General features: G+C 36.7%; 1 protein-coding gene across 1 annotated transcript in view; it reads left to right on the top strand.

Moving 5' to 3' along the window:
• COL8A1 (collagen type VIII alpha 1 chain) overlaps window positions 1–23,581 on the top strand; it is a 155,584-nt gene that overhangs the window by 85,177 nt on the left and 46,826 nt on the right. Inside the window, exon 2 of the mRNA XM_032150323.1 lies at window positions 13,287–13,406. The gene's annotated coding sequence lies outside the window, so the exon portion shown is untranslated. The remainder of the gene's footprint in view (window positions 1–13,286; window positions 13,407–23,581) is intronic.

Genomic DNA, 23,581 nt, shown 5'->3' with positions numbered 1-23,581 from the left:
GTACATTTTCAAGTCAAGCAGAAAATGACTTTAAAGAAAGGTATGTCTGCAAGTGAAAGGGCAGGGGAAAGTCAGGCTGATATGTGAAAAGACAAAAGAACAGAAGAGTCTATCCACCTTTATTATAAAACCCCTGAGAAGATTGCAGCACTGGGTTTTTTTTATGCGGGTGGTGATGTGGCTAACTCTGATGTGCCCTTTTCTGCTTAATTCAAAGTTCAGCAAAAGTTTAAAAGGAAATGAAGTGAAAATTGATACTCAATAGATAATCACAGGAGAAACAGATCAACATATTGCTGCTATGGACTTTTTTCAATGCTATGGACTTTTTTCAATGCCCTACTTTTGAGGATTCTTTTGATCACATAATTTTTTTAATCCCTAGTACTTAAGTTTTTGAAATAAAGGAATTACCTGCTAAAGGGAATTCTCTGTGTCATCATATTCTCAAAAGGCTCATTTTGTTACCATGTGCTTTAAAAGATTCCAGGACATGAAAGACAGGAAACACATCCATGTGAATAAAAGAGATTGAGAATTACAGACTCCTTTCCAGTGGCATAAAAGCCCTTTAATAAAAACTCTTATATATGATATCAATGGCCTTGCAAAGACATTTAGGCAATAATAAACTGCAAAATGATTTAGCATGTGCAAAAACCCACCAAGCTGTAAACTTACACCCTTTGACATTAATCTGTCATATAAGCAGGAGTAGGTACCTGACAAAACTTATATTAAAATATGTAAGTTATGCCTCAGTAAAACAATTAAAAACTAATTTAGAAGTTCTCGCTTGAGAAATCAGTGATAATGTGACACACATTGACCATTGTGGGTAAAATTAATGAGAGTTAAAAGAAAACAGCTGCTCTTTTTGGCCAAAGGAATACTTAGAACATATTCATAGAATTGTTGAGTATTAAAGGTGAATAAAACCTAACATTTTTTGTCCATCTCTTCATTTTATAGTTGCAAAACAAGGCATTCCTCTCATCATGATATCTAGAGGTAATGTTCTTGACTTAAGTGTTAAGAGCTAGGAAGTGACCATCACTATCTTGAGACTATCGTTCACTTCACCCATTCCAAGGAAGCATAAACTACAAATTCCAACATTCTTATAGATGATTATGATTTAATAAATAACATCTGATTGGAATTAGAGAAATAGAACATATTTATCTGTCAATATTTGTAGAATAAACCTCATAAAATTAGTTATGGAAACACAATTTTAAGGGATCTGTAGTGGGTTATCTTGAGAAAAAACCAGAGACCAAAGTTGTGTGTGTGTGTGTGTGTGTGTGTGTATGTGTGTGTGTGTGTGTAATAAATAGATGACTTCTGAAATGAAGTCATATACATTCAGGAAGGAAGCCTAAGATGTGTGTTTAGCAGATGTATTTTGAGAAATGCCTATTGGTGAGTAGTATTCTGCTCTCTAACAAGCAAAAAAGAGGAAATGAATTTAAATTAGAACCAAAGGAATTTAAGTTAGATGGAAAGATCTTATTGGCAGTGAAGATTTTATAAACCCTGAAAAAGATTCCTGGAGAGGTTTTCAAATTCTCTATCTGAATGTACTTAAAAGAAGAGAGATACCTATCAGCTCAGGGTGGTTGAGGTAGAGACCTGCCTGGAAGTTGCTTTCAGCTGAATTCTCTGCAAGTCCAGATTAGTTCCTGACAATGCTCAGGATGTCAAAGACTGTAAATGCTAGACAGTGGCAAGCAATATTGCCCCTTAAAACAAAAACAAAAACAAAACTCACCAAAGTAATCATTTCCTTGGAAAGTTAATTGGCATATGGTAGTTGGTTATAAGTGAAATGTTCAATTATAATACATTCTTGTTTTATTTTCTTTTTAGCCTAGTTTCCAGTGGAAAGAAGGCTTATGAAATTTCTCTGGCAGGCTATGCCCTGCTTACTACAATTTTTATTTTCCTTCTGTCAGTTGGTTACAACCAAATCTTTTAGAAAAACCTAAACCTAAGTAGCAATACATGTACCCTCTGAGTAGATTCCTCTGAAGGAAATACCCTCTCCCTTAACTCCAAAGGAAAACTTTCTCTCCTAATTGAAAGGAGCAGGATGATTATCCCACCACCATCAGCCCTCTTCTTCCTTACCTTCACAGAGTCCACACAAATTCTCTTCATCTTGCAGAATTTCTTCTCATTTCCAACCCACAAACAGCACATGCACTAACAGTTCATACCAAAATTCACTAATTTGCTGTACTTCTCTGCTTATACAGCTGTGTGTCTGTTTACCCCATTGTGTTTGCCACAACTATTGTCTGGTTTTTATTGCAAGCTCCTGAAGGTGAAGGATGGAGTCTGTTTAACTTGCTTTGCACGACACTGTGTGTACATGCAGGTGGACACCATGTGACTGTCCTTGACAATAATGGTTCCTGACATGACTGGATGCTCAAAAAATAATCCCATGGATTAGCTAAAGTTGGAGAGAGAGGACTCAGTTTGCAGAATCTGTGTCATTGGTTAGTCCTCCTATATGTCACATACCAAGGTGATAACTGTCTGTCAGGAGTCATCAGGGCAGTCAGCAGTGTGGACAAGGGCCCAATCAGCAGCTAGAAAATCTAAGTCTAGCCTAAAATGCACAGAAATCAAAACGCATTTATTTGCATGCTTTCCTTCCACCATGATCCATCCTTCTCTTGTGTATAAATCCAGTCTTTCTGGAGTTCTCAGCTCAGAGCAGTGTCTGCCAGTGCCCATTGCCATACCAGGCTGTTAAATCTCAGACACACCCTGGAAGACTATCAAGTTCACAGTATCTTGTTTTTCTTATTTCTTTGTGTTTATAGTCTAGAGGGAACAGAAGTCATTTTTACAAAGATTAATATTTCTTCTTTCCCACTGATTCCCACACAACCCTTTCCAACCTTCTTTTACATCAGTCTTCCTCACTGACCCAAGAAGACAGAGATAAGTCAATCCACATTTCTTAGTTAGGTTAAAAAATTCCAATGCTTTTTCATATCTGGGGTCTTCAAAGTTAGGTTTTCAGAGAACAAAATGATTGATGAAAACCTGTTTCTCACAGAAAGCACAGGAAATGACATTTCATTTAATTCAACAAATATTTTCTAGGCACCAATTATAAGCCACTCACTGTGTATTGGGGAAAGAAAAGGGAACAAAACATAGACTCTGGCTTCATATGATATATTTGGAGGTGTGTGTGTCTATGTGTGTGTAATAGTCAATTTAAGATTTTATTACATGATCTTTTATTATTATTATTATTATTATTATACTTTAAGTTTTAGGGTACATGTGCACAATGTGCAGGTTTGTTACATATGTATCCATGTGCCATGTTGGTGTGCTGCACCCATTAACTTGTCATTTAGCATTAGGTATATCTCCTAATGCTATCCCTCCCCCCTCCCCCCACCCCACAACTTTATTTTGGATTGTGGTAAGGATTAAATGATGTATAATATAGTTAAAATATACTTGACACAGAGCCTGGCATGTAAGACATCCTCAATAAACAACAGCTGTTACTATTACTGAAAGAGGCTTAATTTAGAGCAATTCTGGGGGGAGTGCTCTCTCTGGAAATCAAATTTTACCTTGGATTAAGGGCAATGTATTTTGATTGTTATGGGAAGAAGAGGAATCATCCAAGAGTTGGATTCTCACCGGACTCTCTCTGGACAGAAGGACATTGCTGAGCTCACCCACTGCCATAAGAAAGTTCTTCTCTTAGCTTCTTTTAAACGTCTGTTTGAAAACTTTTCTTACTGTAAAATGTTACATTTCCTGAAAGAAGCAGCACATCATAAAGTGTTTTGGCACAGAGCTCATTCTACCTGCTCATTCTACCCAGATTCTAGAGCATTTCAGAACCTGGATCATATCCCAAACACACACAGCACATATTTTTCTCCTTCCTGCTTCCTCCTACCATGGTCTGGATTATGGTTGTTCTGCAGGGCAAGCGACTACGAAAATACACTTGAAGTTTTTCACATTTATTTTAAAGGTATATAAAATGATTTTATAGAACATCATTTTAATGATTTAGCTCTTACTGAATCCATATCAACAATTAATCTTAAACAGGAATAAATCAGCTTTTAACCTCAGGAGAAACTAAGTCAAATTGTAGTCACTCGATGAATTTCTTTTTTAAACTTGCCCAATACAAATGGCTTCACTGGCCATCTTAGCTGACCTATAGTATTTAATTAGTTAATCAATTATTCAATTAATTAATTGTATGGTTAAATATATGAATGGATCATCATGTAAATGTCAAGGTAATTGAATACAAGTATGTCATAATATTATTAGACCAAGCAAAGGAATCCACTTACTTCACTCTTTTTGGTTCAATTTAAGATTTGCTCTACACTCTCAAATATCTGGATAAGTAAAAGAAGACTTCCTGCCATGTTCTCCTTTAATATTTACCATTAGGAAAAGCCTGTCTTTTCCTGACCTCTGTTATTTAGAAGACCTCTGACCATGTCCTGCATCACCATTATATTCTCAATATGTTATCCTGACTGAAGGTTCATCCAGTTGTTTCATTTGAAAAAAAGCTAGTATTTCACCTTCCGTATTTCCTCAACAAGAATGAGGAATTCTGGGAAACATTTGATATATTTCCATCTATTGCAAAAGTATCAGAAGGATGCACTAGAATGAAAATCTTATAGGTATCTTCTGTCAAACATTGCCACTTAAATTATAGTATGATGGCCTAATTTTAGCTTCCAACTATGGAAGCTTCTGTTCTCCAGCTCTCTAAGCTAATGTTGCTATTTCTCAAATTTACTTACATATTGAAGTGTTAATTTCTCACACCTACCTTCTTTATTCCAAACTAATAGAATCCAAAGATTTCATATATACTTCAGTTATTTAGATCTTTTCAGTGTTTTCCTTTACCAGATTATTTAGGTTTGGCTTCTTTGAACTTTGAAACCATTAAATATGGTCATGAGACCATTGCATGGGTTTTATTTTTAAAAAAAAGGAAAATTAAGGTCTCTCTAACCATAATGTACTCAAAAGAAAGCCAGTGACCTACCAGTCTAGACCCTCAATGGTGCCTTAGTACAATCTTAGGGAATTTTTTCCTCTCTTCTAATTTATCACGATTAGCTGTTAGTTCAGAACTGATCCTATTTCTTTAGAAATGGATGTCATAATCCTAGAGTTTTATGAGACTATACAACCTTTAGCTTTTGTAAAAATCAGCCAAAGGCTTAAAGAGTTCCTTCAGATGGGTAAAGAAAGGGAAATTATCTCTCCCCACCCCTTCCTCTAGCTCTCCAAGCATTATAAGTAGCATGAAACCAGATCAGATGTACTACTCTATGAGAAGGTAAGAACAGCTTAAAGGAACCTCAAGATGCCTCACCCAATTGTCTTTTTCTAAATCCTGGCACTTTAATACAACACAAATGTGCAGTTCTTATGGAAACCTTGTGCCCAATTTAATAGCATTGTTGATCAATGAACATTTGTCATGCTCCAGACAACTGCCATGAATCAGTAAAATAAAATACGGTATCCCTTAAAAAACTTGAAGCCAAATGCTGGGATGATGTCAATGGGATAAGAATAGGCAGTTCCTTTCTTTTCCTGATTCCTCATTCACTAGTCTTCTCCTTCAACATTGCATGAAAGAATAGAATCTTTATTTCCATTGCCCTTATTCATTTACTGCACAGATTAAATGAGACTGTGCAGATAACACAATTAGGAAGGAGACTGGCTCAAAGGACATGTTTAACAAATATGTGTTTCCTCTTCCTTCAGGAACCATAAGAATGTGGTAAGCCTGCTTTGTGAAGGAGATTCAAAACTGGTGAAGATAGGCTATGTTGAAGTGCATATAAAAACTTCTGCCTGATCATCTGAGAGAATACTATATACTTTTTGAAATGTTATGACATATCTGTAATTCAGATTTTGAGTCTGGTTATCATACCTGGCCACTGAGGCCCAGCCACTAAGTTTCCTGCACCCCAGAGTGAATGATAGAGAAAGAGCTTGAATTCCCATGCACTCAATGGAGTCATTAAGACATCTCATTCTGGAAGCTTGTATTAAACTAGCCTCCAAAAATGAAACACTTTTTTCAACACTTTCAGTGCTGAAAGGGAAGTCTTTTTATTAAGACTTGTTCCTTAGTAAATAAATCACATATTCGGCAGCAATAAAAATATTGGTGAGAAGTGAACGTTATTCATTTCAAAGCAAGGAGCCTGTTGAGTGGTGGTAGTTTTTAAAATATTGATTTGACAAAAGACCTCTCAGCGAACTCATGAAATAATTTTATGCTTTTGTAATTTCGTTTGTGGGCTTTCTTTTTTCAAAATTGAAGCTATGTACTTAACTCTAATCAGAACCATTAAAGTCTTTTAAAATGCCCATATAGTTTACAATTTCTGTTCTTTTTTAAAAATCATGTCATGACATTTCTTTTGTAGTGCTAAGTTCTGTGTTTCAAAAGTACAAAGAATATTTATTTGTAAGGAGTCCAGTAAATATTTATGGAATGCCTACCATGTGCCAGGCCTGGTTCTGGTTGCAAAAGATGTTACAGTACACAAAGCAAGTTTCCTGCTTTGGAGTAGTTGGGGAGAGAAGAACGATAGGTGTTGAGGCAGACTTAAAATAAACAATATGTATAATTAAGTAAGGAAGCTATCACTGTTACTACAGAATTAAAGAGAATTAAAGATATATAAAAATGAGTGCTTAACTTTAGATTGGATGTTCAAGAAAAACCTTTTTGAGGAAGTGATATTCAAGAGGAGATTGAAATGGTGAAGCGTCCAGACAGCCATGCAGTGTTCTGGAGGAAGAGCATTATAGACAGAGGAATGGCAAAGCCCTATAAGTAAGGATCAGCTCTCTGTTTTTCATAAGTTGAAGGCCAGTGTGGCCAGGGGTGAAGGATAAGAAGGGAGGGGTCAAGGTTGGAAAGAAGGCAGAGTGGGAATAATGTGGGGCATAGCAGCCAGGAAATAAGTTTAGATTCATTCTCAGTGCCATGGGGAGCTATTGGGTATGGGGACTGGGGTACAGAAGCAGGAGAATGCCATGATCTGATCTACATTTTTCAAAGTGCACCTCATCTGCTGTGTGGAGAGTAGAGCAAGAGTAGATGTGTGTTTAAGGCAACTGCAACCACTGAAGGGATGTAAGCAAGAAAACTGACTCATTGGTTTTGGTTTTTGTTCTCAAGATCTCACTATGGCATAGAAACTAGATTATGGTAGAAATGGAGGTATCAAAGGAGCCAGAGTGAAAGAACTTTCAGTAAATTTGGAAAGTGGCGTGAATTCAGATATGGAGATCAGATGGTGTCCTTGGGTTATAAGAAGAGACAACACTCATGAATAATTATTATGCTTATTATTTATAAACACACAAATATAAGTATAAAACTATTAAGGCCACATAACAAAATGGGAGTGATGCCTCTACAAGCTGAGAGACAGCAAGGCTTGTTAACAAACACCAGAGCTGGAAGGGGTGGAAGAATTCTTTTCTAGAACCCTCAGAGGGGGCATGGCCCTGCCAATATCTTGATTTCAGACTCCCAGACTCCAGACTTGGAGAGAATATATTTTTGTTATTTTAAGGCAAAAACTAATAAATAAAATGATTATGCATTGTTATTTATAAATACATAAATTCTTTTAATCATCACCATATTCAATGGAATAGGTACACAGCTCATTTTCCTTATATGAAGAATCCAAGTCAAAGTGGTAAATCAAGTTTCCAAATATCCAGGTGTATTAGTCCCTTCTGATGCTGCTAATAAAGACATACCCAAGACTTAGTAATTTATAAAGGAAAGAGATTTAATTGATTCACAGTTCAGCATGGCTGGGGAGGCCTAAGGAAACTTACTATAATCATGGTGAAACAGGAAGCAAACATGTCCTTCTTCACATGGCAGCAGCAAGGAAAAGTGCCAAGCAAAAGGGGGAAAAGCCCCTTATAAATCCATCAGATCTCATGAGAACTCACTCACTATCCTGAGAACAGCTTGAAGGTAACCACCCTCATGATTAAATTACCTTCCCCTGGGTCCCTCCCATGACACATGGAGATTAAGGGAACTATAATTCAAGATGAGATTTGGGTGGGGACACAGACAAACCATATCATTCTGCCCCTGGCCCCTCCCAAATCTCATGTCCTCACATTTCAAAACACAATCATGCCTTCCCAACAGTCTCCCAAAGTCTTAACTCATTCCAGCAGTAACTCAAAAGTCCAAGTCCAAAGTCTCATCTGAGACAAGGCAAGTCCCTCCCATCTATGAGCCTATAAAATCAAAAGCAAGTTAGTTACTTTCAAGACACAATGGGGGTACAGGTATTGGGTAAATACACCCATTCCAAATGGCAGAAATTGGCCAAAACGAAGGGACTACAGGCCCCATGCAAGTCAAAAATACAGCAGGGTAGCCAAATATTAAAGCTCCAGAATGATCTCCTTTGTCTCAATGTCTCACATCTGGGTCATGCTGACGCAAAATGTCAGCTCCCATGGCCTTGGGCAACTCTACTCCTGTGGCTTTGCAGGGTACAGCCTCTCTCCCAGCTTCTTTCATGGCTGGCATTGAGTATCTATGGCTTTTCCAGGTGCACAATGCAAGCTGTCAGTGGATCTACCATTCTGGGGTCTGGAGGACAATGGCCCTCTTCTCACAGCTCCACCAGGCAGTGCCCTAGTGGGGACTATGTGGGGGGGCCAACCCCACATTTTCCTTCTGCACTGCCCCAGCAGACGTTCTCCATGAGGGCCTCACCCCTGCAGCAGGCTTCTGCCTGGATATACAGGCATTTCCATACGTCCTTCAAAATCGAGGCAGAAGTTCTCAAACCTCAATTCTTGACTGCTGTGTACCCACAGGCTCAACACCACACGGAAGCTGCCAAAGCTTGGGGTTTGCACCCTCTGAAGCCACAGCCCAAGCTGTACCTTGGCCCCTTTCAGCCATAGCTGGAGAGGCTGGAACACAGGGCACCAAGTCCCTAGGGTGCAAACAGCCAGCCCACAAAACCATTTTTTTCTTCCCAGGCCTCTGGGCCTGTGATGGGAGAGGCTGCTGTGAAGGTCTCTGACATACTCTGGAGATATTTTTCCCATTGTCTTGGTGTGAACATCTGGCTCCTCATTACTTATGCAAATTTCTGCAGCAGGCTTGAATTTCTCCCCAGAAAATTTGGTTTTTCTTTTCTATCACATCATCAAGCTGCAAATTTTCTAAACTTTTATGCTCTGCTTCCTCTTGAACATTTTGCCACTTAGAAATTTCTTCCACCAGATACCCTAAATCATCTCTCTAAGTTCAAATTTCCACAGATCTCTAGGACAGGGGCAAAATGTGCCAGTCTCTTTGCTGAAACATAGCAAGAGTGACCTTTATTCCAGTTTCCAACAAGTTCCTGATCTCCATCTGAGACCACCTCAGCCTGGACTTCATTATCCATATTACCATCAGCATTTTGGTCAAAGCCATTCAACAAGTCTCTAGGGAGTTCCAAGCTTTCCCACATTTTCCTGTCTTCTTCTGAGCCCTCCAAACAGTTCCCACCTCTGCCTGTTTCCCAGTTCCAAAGTCACTTCCACATTTTTGGGTATTTTCATAGCAGCACCCCAGTACCAGTACCAACTTACTGTTCTCATGCTGCTAATAAGACATACCCAAGGCTGGGTAATTTATAAAGGAAAGAGGTTTAATTGACTCACAGTTCAGCATGGCTGGGGAGGCCTCATAAAACTTACCATCAAGGCAGAACGGGAAGCAAACATGTCTTTCTTCTCATGGTGGCAGCAGGGAGAAGTATAAGTGAAGCAGTGAGAAGCCCCTTACAAAACCATCAGATACTGTGAGAACTCACTCACTGTCACAAGAACAGCATAAGGGTAACCACCCCCATGATTCACTTACCTCCCACTGGGTCCCTCCCACAACATGTGGGGATTATGGAAACTACAATTCAAGATGAGATTTGGGTGAGGACACAGCCAAACCATATCACCAGGAAAAGTAAATGGCAAATCTAGGATTCAAAGCTCAGTCTATGTGTCCATACCAAGATTTTTCTGTTCTGCTATGGTGTGCCCAGATCAGAATTAACAAAGGAAAAATATTGAAAATTCCATTCTAAATAATAAAACAATATTCTATAATATAAAATACATAATTTATTTAACTGTATTGATTTTTAGCTCGTTTCTATACTTCTATAAATAGAACTGTAGTAAACATTTTCTATATTATTTTACCTTATTTCTGATTACTTCCTTATCTGAATTCCTAGAAGCATCAAAGAATATAAATATTTTTAAAACTCTGGGTATATAATGTCAATTTATTTTCCAGTAAGTCTGTGCCATTTATACTCTCACTTAACCCAACCAACATTAAATATATTTTCATCTTGGCTGATTTGATAACTGAAATTTTAATTTCATAGATTAATTTGCATTTCCTTTCATTACTAATGAGATTGAAGGCTTTCTAATATGTTTATTAGCTTTTTAATATCTTCTTTGGTAAATTTAATTGCCTATTTTCCTATATGGTGTTAGTATTTTTTTCTTGGTGATTTGTAAGAGCTCTTTATATTGGAAGGATACTAAGACTGTTTTTTTAATTCTTGCAAACAACTTTTCCCAGAGTGTATTCCACATTCAGTTTTCCAACTTTCTGTTGTAAAAATATCATAAATACAAGAGAGTATGCTCCAGCTATCTTTGCTGCATAATAAACCACATCAGAGTTTAGCAGCATAAAACAACAAACATTTTATATTACAATTTTAGGAGTCAGGAATTGAGGTAGGTCTAGAAGCTTTTTTTGCTCTCATGACTTACTCATCTGGCAACTGGTTGATTGAAGGGCCCAACATGGTTTTACTCACATGTTTAGTACCCTGGCAGTGATAAAAGGAAGGCTGAGATTTGCTGGCATTGTCAACAGGAGTGCCTACAAATGGCTTCTCCTGCGTGGTGGTCTCTAGGTAGTCAGACTTCTCACTTGGAGACTCAGGGCTCCAAAAAACAATGTTCCAGCAAAAAAGGTCAGCCTCATGGCCTTTTGTGATCCTGCTGCAGAAGTTACATAATGCCTGCTCCACTGTGCTCAATTGGTCAGTTCGTAAGCTCTCCCAGATTCAATGGGAGAGAACACACAGGAGAAACAAAGAATCTGGCCATGTTTTAAAACCTCCATAACGTATAACATTTTTTACGGAATAAAGCAAACTCCCCTTCATCTTTTAATTTTGTTCATGATATTTTCACCTGCAACTGGTTTTTAAGTATTTATATATGCTTATCTATCTTTTGGTTTCTTTCATTGCTTCATAATTCATTTTCAAAAATTATTTTTAAGCATCTGTCTACAACATCAAGGACATCACCAATTAATATATTTAGAACAATTACTTTTTGGTCTTCAAATACTTAAGTACTAAGTATTGTAGTTGCATTAATTTAATTCTTAATTCTTTTCATCCTTAGATTTCCATCAGTGACATATTTGAAAATTCACTTTATAAATGCAGGTCAGACAATACATTTAATTATGCAGCTGCTGTGTGGAGAAGAAAAAACAAATCTAACTAAATAATTCTTGCTTAGTACTGTGCCAAATTTCTGGCTCATTCTTCAAAAATTAACTGAAATACAATGAGTTACACATTGCCTGTGTAGCTAATGGTTCCCTTTAGTTCCTGCAATGGTGCTTGAATATTAAATAATTTGATTCATTTCATAAACAGTAATTGTAGCACTCTTTCTCACAGTATTATGAATAACAAAGTAAAAAAGTGTCATCACATTAACAGCAACAAAAATGTCTTTTAATTAGAAATTATTTTAAAGGACATTCTTCTGGATCATAAAGAGAAAAGAACCTCTTTTAAAAATATGTGGTAAACACTCAATGTTAAATGATCCTTAGTCTCAGGGTTGACATTTGGGATTGGTTCCAAGTCTTTGCTATTGTGAATAGTGCTGCAATAAACATACGTGTGCATGTGTCTTTATAGCAGCATGATTTATAATCCTTTGAGTATATACCCAGTAATGGGATGGCTGGGTCAAATGGTATTTCTAGTTCGAGATCCCTGAGGAATCGCCACACTGACTTCCACAATGGTTGAACTAGTTTACAGTCCCACCAACAGTGTAAAAGTGTTCCTATTTCTCCACATCCACTCCAGCACCTGTTGTTTCCTGACTTTTTAATGATCGCCATTCTAACTGGTGTGAGATGGTATCTCTATTTCTCTTTTTTTTTTTTGAGACAGAGTCTTGCTCTGTCGCCCAGGCTGGAGTGCAGTGGCGTGATCTCGGCTCACTGCGAGCTCCGCCTCCTGGGTTCACGGCATTCTCCTGCCTCAGCCTCCCGAGTAGCTGGGACTACAGGTGCCCGCCACCATGCCCGGCTAATTTTTTGTATTTTTTTAGTAGAGACGGGGTTTCACCATGTTAGCCAGGATGGTCTCAATCTCCTGACCTAGTGATCCACCTGCCTTGGCCTCCCAAAGTGCTGAGATTACAGGCGTGAGCCACCACGCCCGGCTGATATTTCTTAAACAAGTTCCTGTGAAACACACGAAAATAAAATAGAGAGTATCTATTACCCAAAACGGAGTTAAATTTCTGAAATACATTTTAATTGGAGACAAGTCCCATATGATTTGTAAAAAGTCTAGGGTATAGAGAACTTACAAAGTTTATTCAACTAGTTAAATTGTGCCAAAAACTCAAATGAAAACATAAAAGTGTCACCATATTAAAGCCCCATCACAAGTGATTTGATAAATAACCAAGAATAATTTATAACTCAAATACTGCTATATGTAAATTGATAGGAAATGTATTGTTTAAAAAGTTCACTTTTCTCAAGTAAAATTAACTTTTTTCCCTGAGGTATTATTAATATTTATTCATAAATTTGCATTCTCTATGGAAAATGCCCAAAGTCTTTCCAATTATCTCCAATCTGTATTAATGGAAACTGAACGAGTGAGAACTTATCATATAATATAACCATGAAAAGCAATAAAGATATACAATTTGTTGTTTATTTGAACAAAAACTACATATAGTATAGCAGAAAAATAAACTAATAGCATTTTATGTATTTATACATTCCTATCATGCAAGTTCTTCTAAGATCCAGAATAATACACTTTGACAATGCACTTCTAATTGCCTCAAGTAAAAGTATCCTCTTTTTTCTACTTTAGAAGCTGTTGTGAAGGCAGAGCAGCATCTGCTGAAGAGACAGAAACCAGCCCCAGAGGTATTACAGGAAGGCACCAGCAAGGACATTGGTCTTTGATTCAGCAGTCCTGTCAAGTATAAATGTAAGTGTAAGGAGAAACAGAGGGCAGGGCAGTGGTCTGGGTGGTCCACAGGTAAAGCCGCAGATCACTGTCCAGGAGTACAAGGGCCCTTGGCAGATACTCAGTGTCTAGCCTGCCTGCATGTCCTGTCTCCCATCCCTATCTCCATCGTTGCAAAAGCCTTGAGACCATCGCTACTAATATTAGGTTTTCAAATCCCCTGTAGTAAAATACATGTGCAGAGTGTGATCCTAGCTGATTTTTAAGTCTAGGCATGTTGAATAGAGTCTTAAAATAATCATTTCCGTAGAACTTGACTAGGTATCCAAATGTTCACCAGATGCTAGGAGTTAGATTTTGCAGAGGAAAAATGCAAACTTAAGCTTCTTTTCATGATTCAGCAGAGGGTTTTAAGTAATAAAAGATCTGGAGATTTGTAACATAAATAATTCCAGTGCAAATGGGAAAATTAAAATAATCTTATCATCTCTCAGTCATGTCTACATATGTTTTTCTACCATTATCATATTTCTCTTAATTGGGCCAATTTTTTTCTGGATATTTTATAGTTTTAAGTTATGAGCTGTAATGAAGAAATGATTCCTTTCAGATGACTGAAGTGATATGTACTAAATTTTCCTAAAAACAATCTAGGATGAATGAAACAGAGCATGATATGACAGAAATGGTTTTCTTTGTATGTGGTATTGAATATATCCCCAGCGAAAAATAATAATAACAGCATGCCAGAATCCCTTTTATGCCTTAATTGATTTCTCAGCAGAAGCAATAAAAACATAAAATACATCATTAATTTTCAAACTTTGATGGAAAAAAAAACCCACAACATACCATCCATTTCTGACAAGTAGACATTATCTCATAGTATCCACAGCCATCCTACGCTTATTACTATTGCCTGGTCTTAAGTGTAGACACACGACTCAATATTTCCTAATATATAATAGTACAATAGTTTTTACAGTCGATTTAATTTTATTTCATAATTAAGAGAATGAATTGCTAAGATTCCCCAGATTTTTCGTGTTCTTGTTGGGGAGGGGTGGATACCTGAACAAAAGGAAAAGCACAGCATTTAGCCCTATTGTTAATTCCTCATTGACTGCATCCTGTCTAGAATGCATCCATTTAGAGTTCCTGGAGAAATGCAAATATATTAATGATTTTACTAAGGCATTACATTTTTAATAAAGGTACCACTAATTATTTTGCCTGGATTCCATCAAAGCCAGATGTTCTCCAAATGAAATATTTATAATGCAAACCCCGGGAATAAAAAAATACATGCTCATCGAAGCAGCAGATTATAGGACTTGTGGATATTAGAAAAACTGAGGAAGGAGGCATGATGTGGGTAACAGTCATAATGTCAGAGCAAGCCTCTGAACTCAACCCAGAGAAACTTTATAATTGTTGCAACCAATGACAGGCTCCGCTTCTCGATTTCTTGTAACAAAATCTTACTGCCAAGAGCATTGATGAGCTCTCCCAGTAAAAAAAGTAAAAAAATAATGTTAAACTAAATCATAAAAATGCCGAAGGTGGTTATTAAAGGGCAGAGGAGAGAAATTGCTTGTAAAGTTCTGGTGGAAATATCAAAAATACATTTTATTGAACTTTTAAGAAATTAAGCTCTTTGTTTTTAAACTAGGGTGCAAAAGCAATAAAACTTAAAGGCTATTCAATAACTATTTCATTCAATGGTCAACAGCAATGATTCAGCAAGTAAAAATAAAAATTACATTTATTCAACATGGTCATCAATCCAGGCAGGCCTGAAGCTTACAAATGATAAGTTTTTCAGTGAAAATAACCAGCTGAAAGTATTTTTGAAATGAATTTTGACTGAAAAAAAGACTGAAGAATTTTTTGAATGTACACCTTTTTCTCAGTAAAAATGGACTTGGTTTAACTTGACATAATATACAACTCTTAGTGTTTTATGTAGTTTATTAAGTTCTATGAAGAAATGGATTTGAAACGAATGTAAATAATGACCAAAATAGCTTAAATATGAACACCATGATAGGCATACAATTAAGAAAATGGAAATGGATCATGATAACTAAGCTTTTGCATGCCCTCCAAAAGCACAGAATGTAACTTTTTAAATTATTTTTTTAATAATCTAGAGTTTTCTTTCTGATCCTTTTACCTTCCAAAAATATAGATTCCTGAATGATAGAACATAGACATTTTGGTAGACAGATTCTATATTTTCCTCAAGTTAAATAACATATACCTCTAAGTGACAATAATCATAAAAACAAGCTTCTTCTCATTAAGATACCTAATGTGCCTTACACATAGTATGTACTAAATAATATGGGTTGAACTGAATTATTCCCATTTTCTGTTCAGCTATTAATGTGTCTCTTGGATTTACACTAGAGAGGTGGTGTCCCACACATGGGAATTAATGAGCTACATCTGTAACCAAAAATATCCATGGAAAACCTGTTGAATTGATCCATATCTGTTTTAGTAATCAAGCCCACTACGGAAGGGCTTTCTTGTGGTTGTACTACACTTTGGAAATAAATAGAGTGGGGAAACCACAGTTCATTTTAAAAGTTGTTTGAAACTTTGAAGAACATGGGATTTTATATTATAAGACAGCAATAAACTCCAATTTTTGATGGCTGTAATTCTGAGTATATAAGTATATAAATATTCTGTATGTATAATTTTACTGCAGAACATTATGACTGTGGCCAAGAAGACCCTTACTGTTCAATATGGAATTTACTTCTTACTGCCACTGTTTTCCTTCCTCAATTTTTTAAAATAAAAAGACTTTTAAAAATAAAAAGAAATTTTAAAACTAGCTTGGTATGAATAGCCTTCAGCTGAAGCAGATGGCTGAAAGTCAGAAGCCCCAGATTCTATCCTTCATTCTCCTACCAACTTGGAATGTGGCCTTGGGCAAGTCATGAGAGTAAATCTACAATAAAAGAGCTAATAATGCTTTACATGTGTATGGTGTTTTATGATCTAACAGAGCACTTTCACATACAATATCTTATTTAATCTTCCCCACAGCTTCCTGAAAAGAGTATGGCAGTTATTAACGATCCCCATTATAAAGAGAAGGAATTTGAGACCCAGTGAAACTAAATTGCTTTTTCGAATCAGGAACAGTCATAGTCTAAGATTCCCGGCTGGTCTTTGTCTTTCCTCTACACCACATTGCCACCCTCTGGCACCTCCAGTGGTGGCAAAGCAGGAATGACTATAGCTGCACTGTTCAATATGATAGCCACTAACCACATTCTGGTACTGAGCATATGAAATGTGGCTAGTCCCAATTGAGATGTGCTGTGCGTGTGAAATATACACCAAATTTCTAAGACTTGGAATGAAAAACAGAAGGTAAAATATCTCATTAATACTTTATATATTGATTACATGTTGAAATGATAATATTTTTAATATTTTGAGTTAAAAGTAATAAATATAAATATATTAATAAATATTACCAAATACGGTTTAATAAAATTAATTTCACCTGTTTCTTTTTACTTATTAATATGGATAATAAAAAACATAAAGTTGATATGTGACTCACATTGTCCCTATGCGACAGCACTGACCAGAGGATTCCATTGTTCAGAGCCCACATACTAATTTCACAGTACTGGACTTGTTTATGTACCTGGCTTGATGTGGCTGATACAAATTCCCTAAGATGCTGTCAAACAGAGGGCAAGGTAGATTAGCGGCAATGATTTGGGCATTCTCACACATCTTCCACATGCAGGAAAAAATCTGGCTTCATTAGTTGATGCCCCAATTTGCTCATTCATTAAAAGGGTCCATTTTATACCTGTTGAACACTTCAGAGAATTAGAAGTAAAAGTGCTATGGCAAGAACTATAAATTAGTACGGCTCTATAGCACTCTTTATTTTCAAATATGTTCCGATTAAACATTATGAATGAATGAGGCATTAAACTGTTAGGCTCATATATACTATGTAAAATAATAATTATATATAACTTTGTTGTACAGTATGTTTTATTCTACCTACAAAGTCTTTAAGATATTTTACATACAATCCCTAAATAAATAGCTTATTTCTGTTATGGAACAATCTAACTGAAAGTCCTCAGGAAAAATGAGTTCTTATTTAGAAGAAAAAATATGTACAGTAAAAAATAGCACAGATAACTAAAATCTAGCATCTACTTGGCAGTTATTACGTGGGCTCAAGTACCATGCTAAGAGTTACACCAAGGTTCTCTCACTTCATCTTTACAGGGCTTTGAAAATCAGCAAGAGGGAACAGAACCAAAGGTCTTAACCACTACTGCTTCTTATTTCAAAGCAATTTAAAATCATAACCTATCACGACAGTATAAGAATATTTGGAATTGATTTTATTTTATTCATTTAAGCTCCACAAGCATCTACCTAGAAAATACAATGGACCACGAACAGTTCTAGACACTGAGGGAATATTGAGCAATAAGACCAGAGCTCTACCCTCAAAGAGAGCACTGACTGATAGGTTTATGAACATGCTTTTGAAAAATGCATACTTATGACTAAATAAAAGGGGAGTCACTATTCATGTTCTAAAGGGCTTCTTTATGTTCCAACAGAAATCTTTATAGTGCTATTCCTCAGTTTGTTAAAATTTACCTATTGTTCATAAAGCAAAGGTCTTATGTAAAAAAAAATTTAAAAATAAACTACGTAGTTTGAATTTCAGAGGTTTGCTTTCCTCCATTATACTCACTTGGAAGAAGAGGTGCTGAAATTACCTTAAATATTTTCTAGAACAAGGAGAGATGAAAGCAAACAAACAAAAGGAACCTAAATCAAAATGCCTCTAAGAAAATCACAAAATACTGAAAACTAAAGAGTTTTATAAACTTTTATACAATAATAGTGATAACAAGTTACCTTTGAAGGTAGAGATTTAAAATTATGCATGAGTTAACTATAGATTAATTTTTTAAAGAATATTTCTAAATAGAATGTATAACTTGTTGGCAATTTCTTTTTCTTTTTTTCTTCTTTTTTTGAGATAGAGTCTTGCCAAGGCTGGAGTACAGTGGCATGATCTCAGCTCACTGCAACCTCCACCTCCTGGGTTCAAGCAATTCTCCTGCCTCAGCCTCCTGAGTAGCTGGGACTACAGGTGCACACCACCACACCTGGCTAATTTTTGTATTTGTAGTAGAGACAGGGTTTCGCCATGTTGGCCAGGCTGGTCTCGAACTCCTGACCTCCAGGGATCCACCCACCTCAGCCTCCCAAAGTGCTGGGATTACAGGCGTGAGCCACTACACCCGGCCCCAGTTTCCTAATGTTCATGTTTACCTAGAATTAAATAAAAAGAAAATATTAATAGCCAACTCTGGGTGGCAGAATTTTAGACAGTTTTGTGCACCTATGTATACTCTTTTGTAAATTTTTCAAAAAAACATACATTGCTTTTATAATTGGTAAACAGAAAATATTGTAATCGACTCCAAAATCGATAGGTGATAAAGACAAAATTGTCCAGGGGGAGAAAAATGCAAATTTTGCTCTCAATCACAAAATTTTTAAAAAATAATAATAAATGTAATAGGTTCTTCCTTCCAGGTGTTATTGCCCTTTCTTTGATTCAAGATAAAGCAACCTGTAGGCTATTCAACTTCTCTAGACAAGGAAGGTTAAAAATTGGATTGAATTTTCAAGATTTTCTTGAGAAAGCATTTCACCTGCAGCTACGAACATGAGTGTAAAGATCAAAGTTGTAATACGGGCTGGTAAAGCTGAAAGTTGTTATTGTGGCAATCAGAAAAGCAGAGCATCATTAAAGTGTACCTCTTTCACCTTAAAACATAAACTGGCCATCAATCATTTCTAATGGCATCTACTTAAAACTGGCCTTATTATTGGCTCCTAAGATGTGTAAAATGTCAGGTGGAAATACATAAACACATCTTTGAGCTGGATAGAGTCTCAGTGATCCTAAAAAATGAAATATAGAGCTATTTTAGAGATGCCATTTAAAAATTTATGGAGAGAGATTTGGTCTTATAATTTCTTTCATGAATACTAAAATTTTATTACAAAGAAAACTCAGAATGAGTTATTTGTGCCATTTAATCATTAAATCATAAATCCACAGACCATTAGAGCTGGAAGGGGCCTTCTAGATTATCTCCTCCAATGCCAGTATTTTGCAGATGAGAAAGTAGGAAGAGAAAATTTATTTTCTCAGGGCTAAGCATGGTGGCTCACACCTGTAATCCCAGCAACATAGGAGGCCAAGGCGGGCAGATCGCCTGAGGTCAGGAGTTCGAGACCAGCCTGGCCAACATGGTGAAACCCTGCCTTTACTACAAATACAAAAATTAGCCAGGTGTGGTGGTGGGTGCCTGTAATCCCAGCTACTTGGGAGGCTGAGGCAGGGAGAATTGCTTGAACCTGGCAGGTGGAGGTTGCAGTGAGCTGAGATCGCACCACTGCACTCCAGCTTGGGCAACAGAGCGAGACTCTGAAAAAAGAAAAGAAAATTTATCTTCTCAGGAAAAAGTAAAATCACTCAAAAATATCTTAAAGAATCCAGAAACATCTTGAATCTTACCTAGGAAAAATTAGTATTTTGAATCCTACTAGAACTTTAATTATAACTCGAATTTTTAGTTTGGTTGTGGGCAGTCCTACGCAATGAAGGAAAGACGCTAACAGTGACTGTGGAAAGCACATTCACAATGAACACTTATAAAGTTAAAACTACAAATAAAACAGACCAATGATTTCAGACCAGGTTATTCATTCATTACTCAGCTTCCTTTCTTTAGTGAGTCAAGCAATTGAAATGAGCATTCTCAGCCACTTTTAAGACACAATTCTTCTATTATCATGAAAAATTGGCTACTTCTAAAGTTGCTGATATGCTGAAGAATAATGGGACATTCATTCTTTGAGTTAAAAAATCCAAATTATTGCCAAAATCCTCCTGATTTAATGCATTTATGAAAATATGCTTATAATAAAATTATATATATTAAGAATATACTCCTCATCCCCTGTAAATAGATACTCACTTTGCATTATGGACATCCTGGAAGAAGTAAACATGAAAGCTCTTTTTCTAAATTTAATGTTGGTCTAAGAAATAGAAAATAGTAACACTTGGTTTTAAGGAAACTAGCACAGTGCAGGCATGTTCATTGTCATCTGTAAAGTAGAAATAAGAGTAGACTCTTGCAAAATTATTTAAGAATTAAATCAATAATAGATATAAAATGGTTAGTACAGGGCTTGGCTCACAGTTAACATCTAATAAGTCCCAGATATTAGTAGTAGTGGTAGTAATATTATTATTATTTATAACATGATCACTCTTCCACTACACCCTTCCCTTCAAGCAAAACTCTTGTGATCCCCCTACACTATTTCATGGCTCCATGTGCTTGTATATTCTGATCCCTTTCCCCAAATGCCCTATCCTGACTTCTATATCTGCTGAACTCCTACTTATCACCCAAGGTCAGCTCCAAAGATTTTTCCTCTTACCTGTGTTACCTAATCCCTGATTGCACTCACTTGTTTCCCATGGTACTCTGCATATATACCTCTCCTATCAATTGAGATGATGACTTTTACTTGATTCTCCCTCACGCCCCCCACATACCCCCCCACACACATGCATGTACACATGTGCACACAATCTGGACTACAGTGAATTCATCACACTCAATTTTCTATCACCATAGAAATATCTATTGAAATGAACAAACTCCTGCATAAATAAATGACTTTTTAATTTCATGAGTAGGTATCAGGCTAGAATGTGCGCCTAGTGGCCTCAGTTTAGAGGGGGAGAAGGGGAGATGGGTATATGAGGAAAGCTGGGACATGCAACTCACCAGCCCTGGAGCCCAGCTCTGCCACATGCCTACCGCTATGACTTGTAGTAAGTCATTTAACTTCTCTGGACCTCAGTTTTCCTTCTCAGCAAAATGGCAGGACTGGGCAAAATGTTATCTGAGGACCCTTCCAGCACCAACCTTTATATATGATGCTATGCACTGGTTTATCTCAATGGTTCTCAAACTTTAGCAGACATCAGAATCATCTGGAAGGCTTATTAAAATACTGGTCAGCAGATCTTATGGGGCCCAAGAACTTGCATTTTTAACAAATTGCCAGATGATGGTGAAGCTGCTGGCAGGGGGACCACACTTGAAGAACCACTAACTGATCTTCTGGACACAGGATCCTGACACTGCCCTGTTGTTATCTGGTGAAAGGCGCTCCTAATATGATAAAATGCAGGCAAGTAAACCCACACTTCTGTGAGGCTGCCATCAGAAGGACTAGGTGCCTACGGGCGAGCCCCAAGGGTGACCACAGAATGAAAGCTTTGCTGACTGGAATTTTGTTAAAGGCTCACTTTGTGGTAAAGAAACTGCCTGACTTCTCAATGCTGTAAGGTATAGAAAACACTGACGCCAGTGTTGGACCCATCAGTTAGTACCTGCTGCAGCTGAAGTCGCATGGATCACAATTGCCATCTAGTGATGACTTTGAATTACTGCATCAAGAGACTACAGAATGAAATGCTTTTTCATTTAGAAACTGCTATTTTTTTTTTTTTACACAAAACTATGTTCAAAATGAGAACCCTTAAGGATAAACTCTAATGTGCTCTAGTCTTATCTACATTTGTATCTCAGTACTATAAAAATAAATACATATATAGTACTCACTATGTGCTAGGCATGGTTCTATGCTTTATATATGTTCAATTATTCACAGCAAACCAATGAGATAATACAAATTTTCCCATTTTGGAGACAAGAAATAAAATTACAAATGTACAAAGCAATGAAAAGACTTGCCTGAGGTTGCCCAGTCAGTAAAATGGTAGAGCTTGGATTGAACCTAGACAGCTACTGGGAAGATACTATGCTAACCAGTCTCTCTTATACCAATTTAAAACATAGTTGCTGAAACAATTAGTACTTGTAAACAGTTGTCAGTTACAGATATGGGTCTGCAAAATTTTATTAAGTATACACTGAATAAATAAATTTTTTCTGATCCTTCCAAATGAAATCAGTTCATATCCAATAATTAAAGAAATGTTTCTACCTACAGGAAGCCAAATGCAACAAAATGAGCACCAACTTGGATTAAGATTTGGAATCATTTTTCCACCTGCTATACAATCTTAGACAAGTCACTTAGATCCACTTTTTCATCTATGAAATAGAAAAAATAAAACCATAGTTTACATAGTTATGTAATTCCCAAAGATGTGGTTTGGGGGTTCTGTAAAGTCAGACTAAATTTTAGAGTAGCTGCTCAAGTTATCCACTGAATGCAATCACAAGAGCAAAGAGGGAGATCATGGATAATAACTATACTGTTTTTTTTTTTCAAATTGTCTCTCATGTGTGAAAGAAGCCAGGACAAGAGATTTGATCTCCTGGTCTATCGTCCATAAGTGCTAGCAGTAAACAATAACACTCATGGTGTTTGTGGGAGAATTAAAGAGCTCAATAAGAAAGATATGCATTTCCTTTATTTTTCTGAATACTGTACTTGGCCTGTGGACCTGAGCTCTGCATCCCTGCCTGTTCTCTGCCTCCCAAGGGTCCTCACCAAAGAACTCCTACAGAAAGATCACATATTTGCCAGTGGATTGAGGTCCAACCCCCTCTCACTCCAATCTTCTCTTACCAGAGATCTTCTTGGATTTAAAAACCAGGTCCCTGATAATCCTTTTAGCTCCTCATCTAAAACATCTCAGTTACCAAATAATTTCTTATCTCAATAGACCAAACCAGAGTTATCAAACCAAAGTACTACAGTACTAGGTTTCTTTGCACCTGTATATGTATAACATGCTAAGACTTGCTGGCATCAAATTCATGGTAATGAAGGAAAAATAAACATAGACAGAGTCGGAGGAATAATGGGTAACAATTAAAATATAGTAGGGTAAACTATCAGTACCTCACTTTAGTAGATTTCTTGATGTCATGTCAAGTATTTGCACATAGTTAGTCACCAAAGCAACTCTAAAATTTGGCTAGATAAGTTTATTATCAACACCATTTGAGACATAAAGATATTGACGCACAGAAGTGTAAAAAAAAACAAAGGAAATTGAAGCAAAGAAACTTTAAACAACTTGAAAAAATAAGTGAGGGTTCATATAT

The sequence above is a fragment of the Hylobates moloch genome, unplaced genomic scaffold, assembly GCF_009828535.3.
Source record: "Hylobates moloch isolate HMO894 unplaced genomic scaffold, HMol_V3 SCAFFOLD_4, whole genome shotgun sequence".
Lineage (NCBI taxonomy): Eukaryota > Metazoa > Chordata > Mammalia > Primates > Hylobatidae > Hylobates > Hylobates moloch.
Note: the sequence above shows the minus strand (reverse complement) of the source record. Positions and strands in the feature narration are given on the sequence as shown.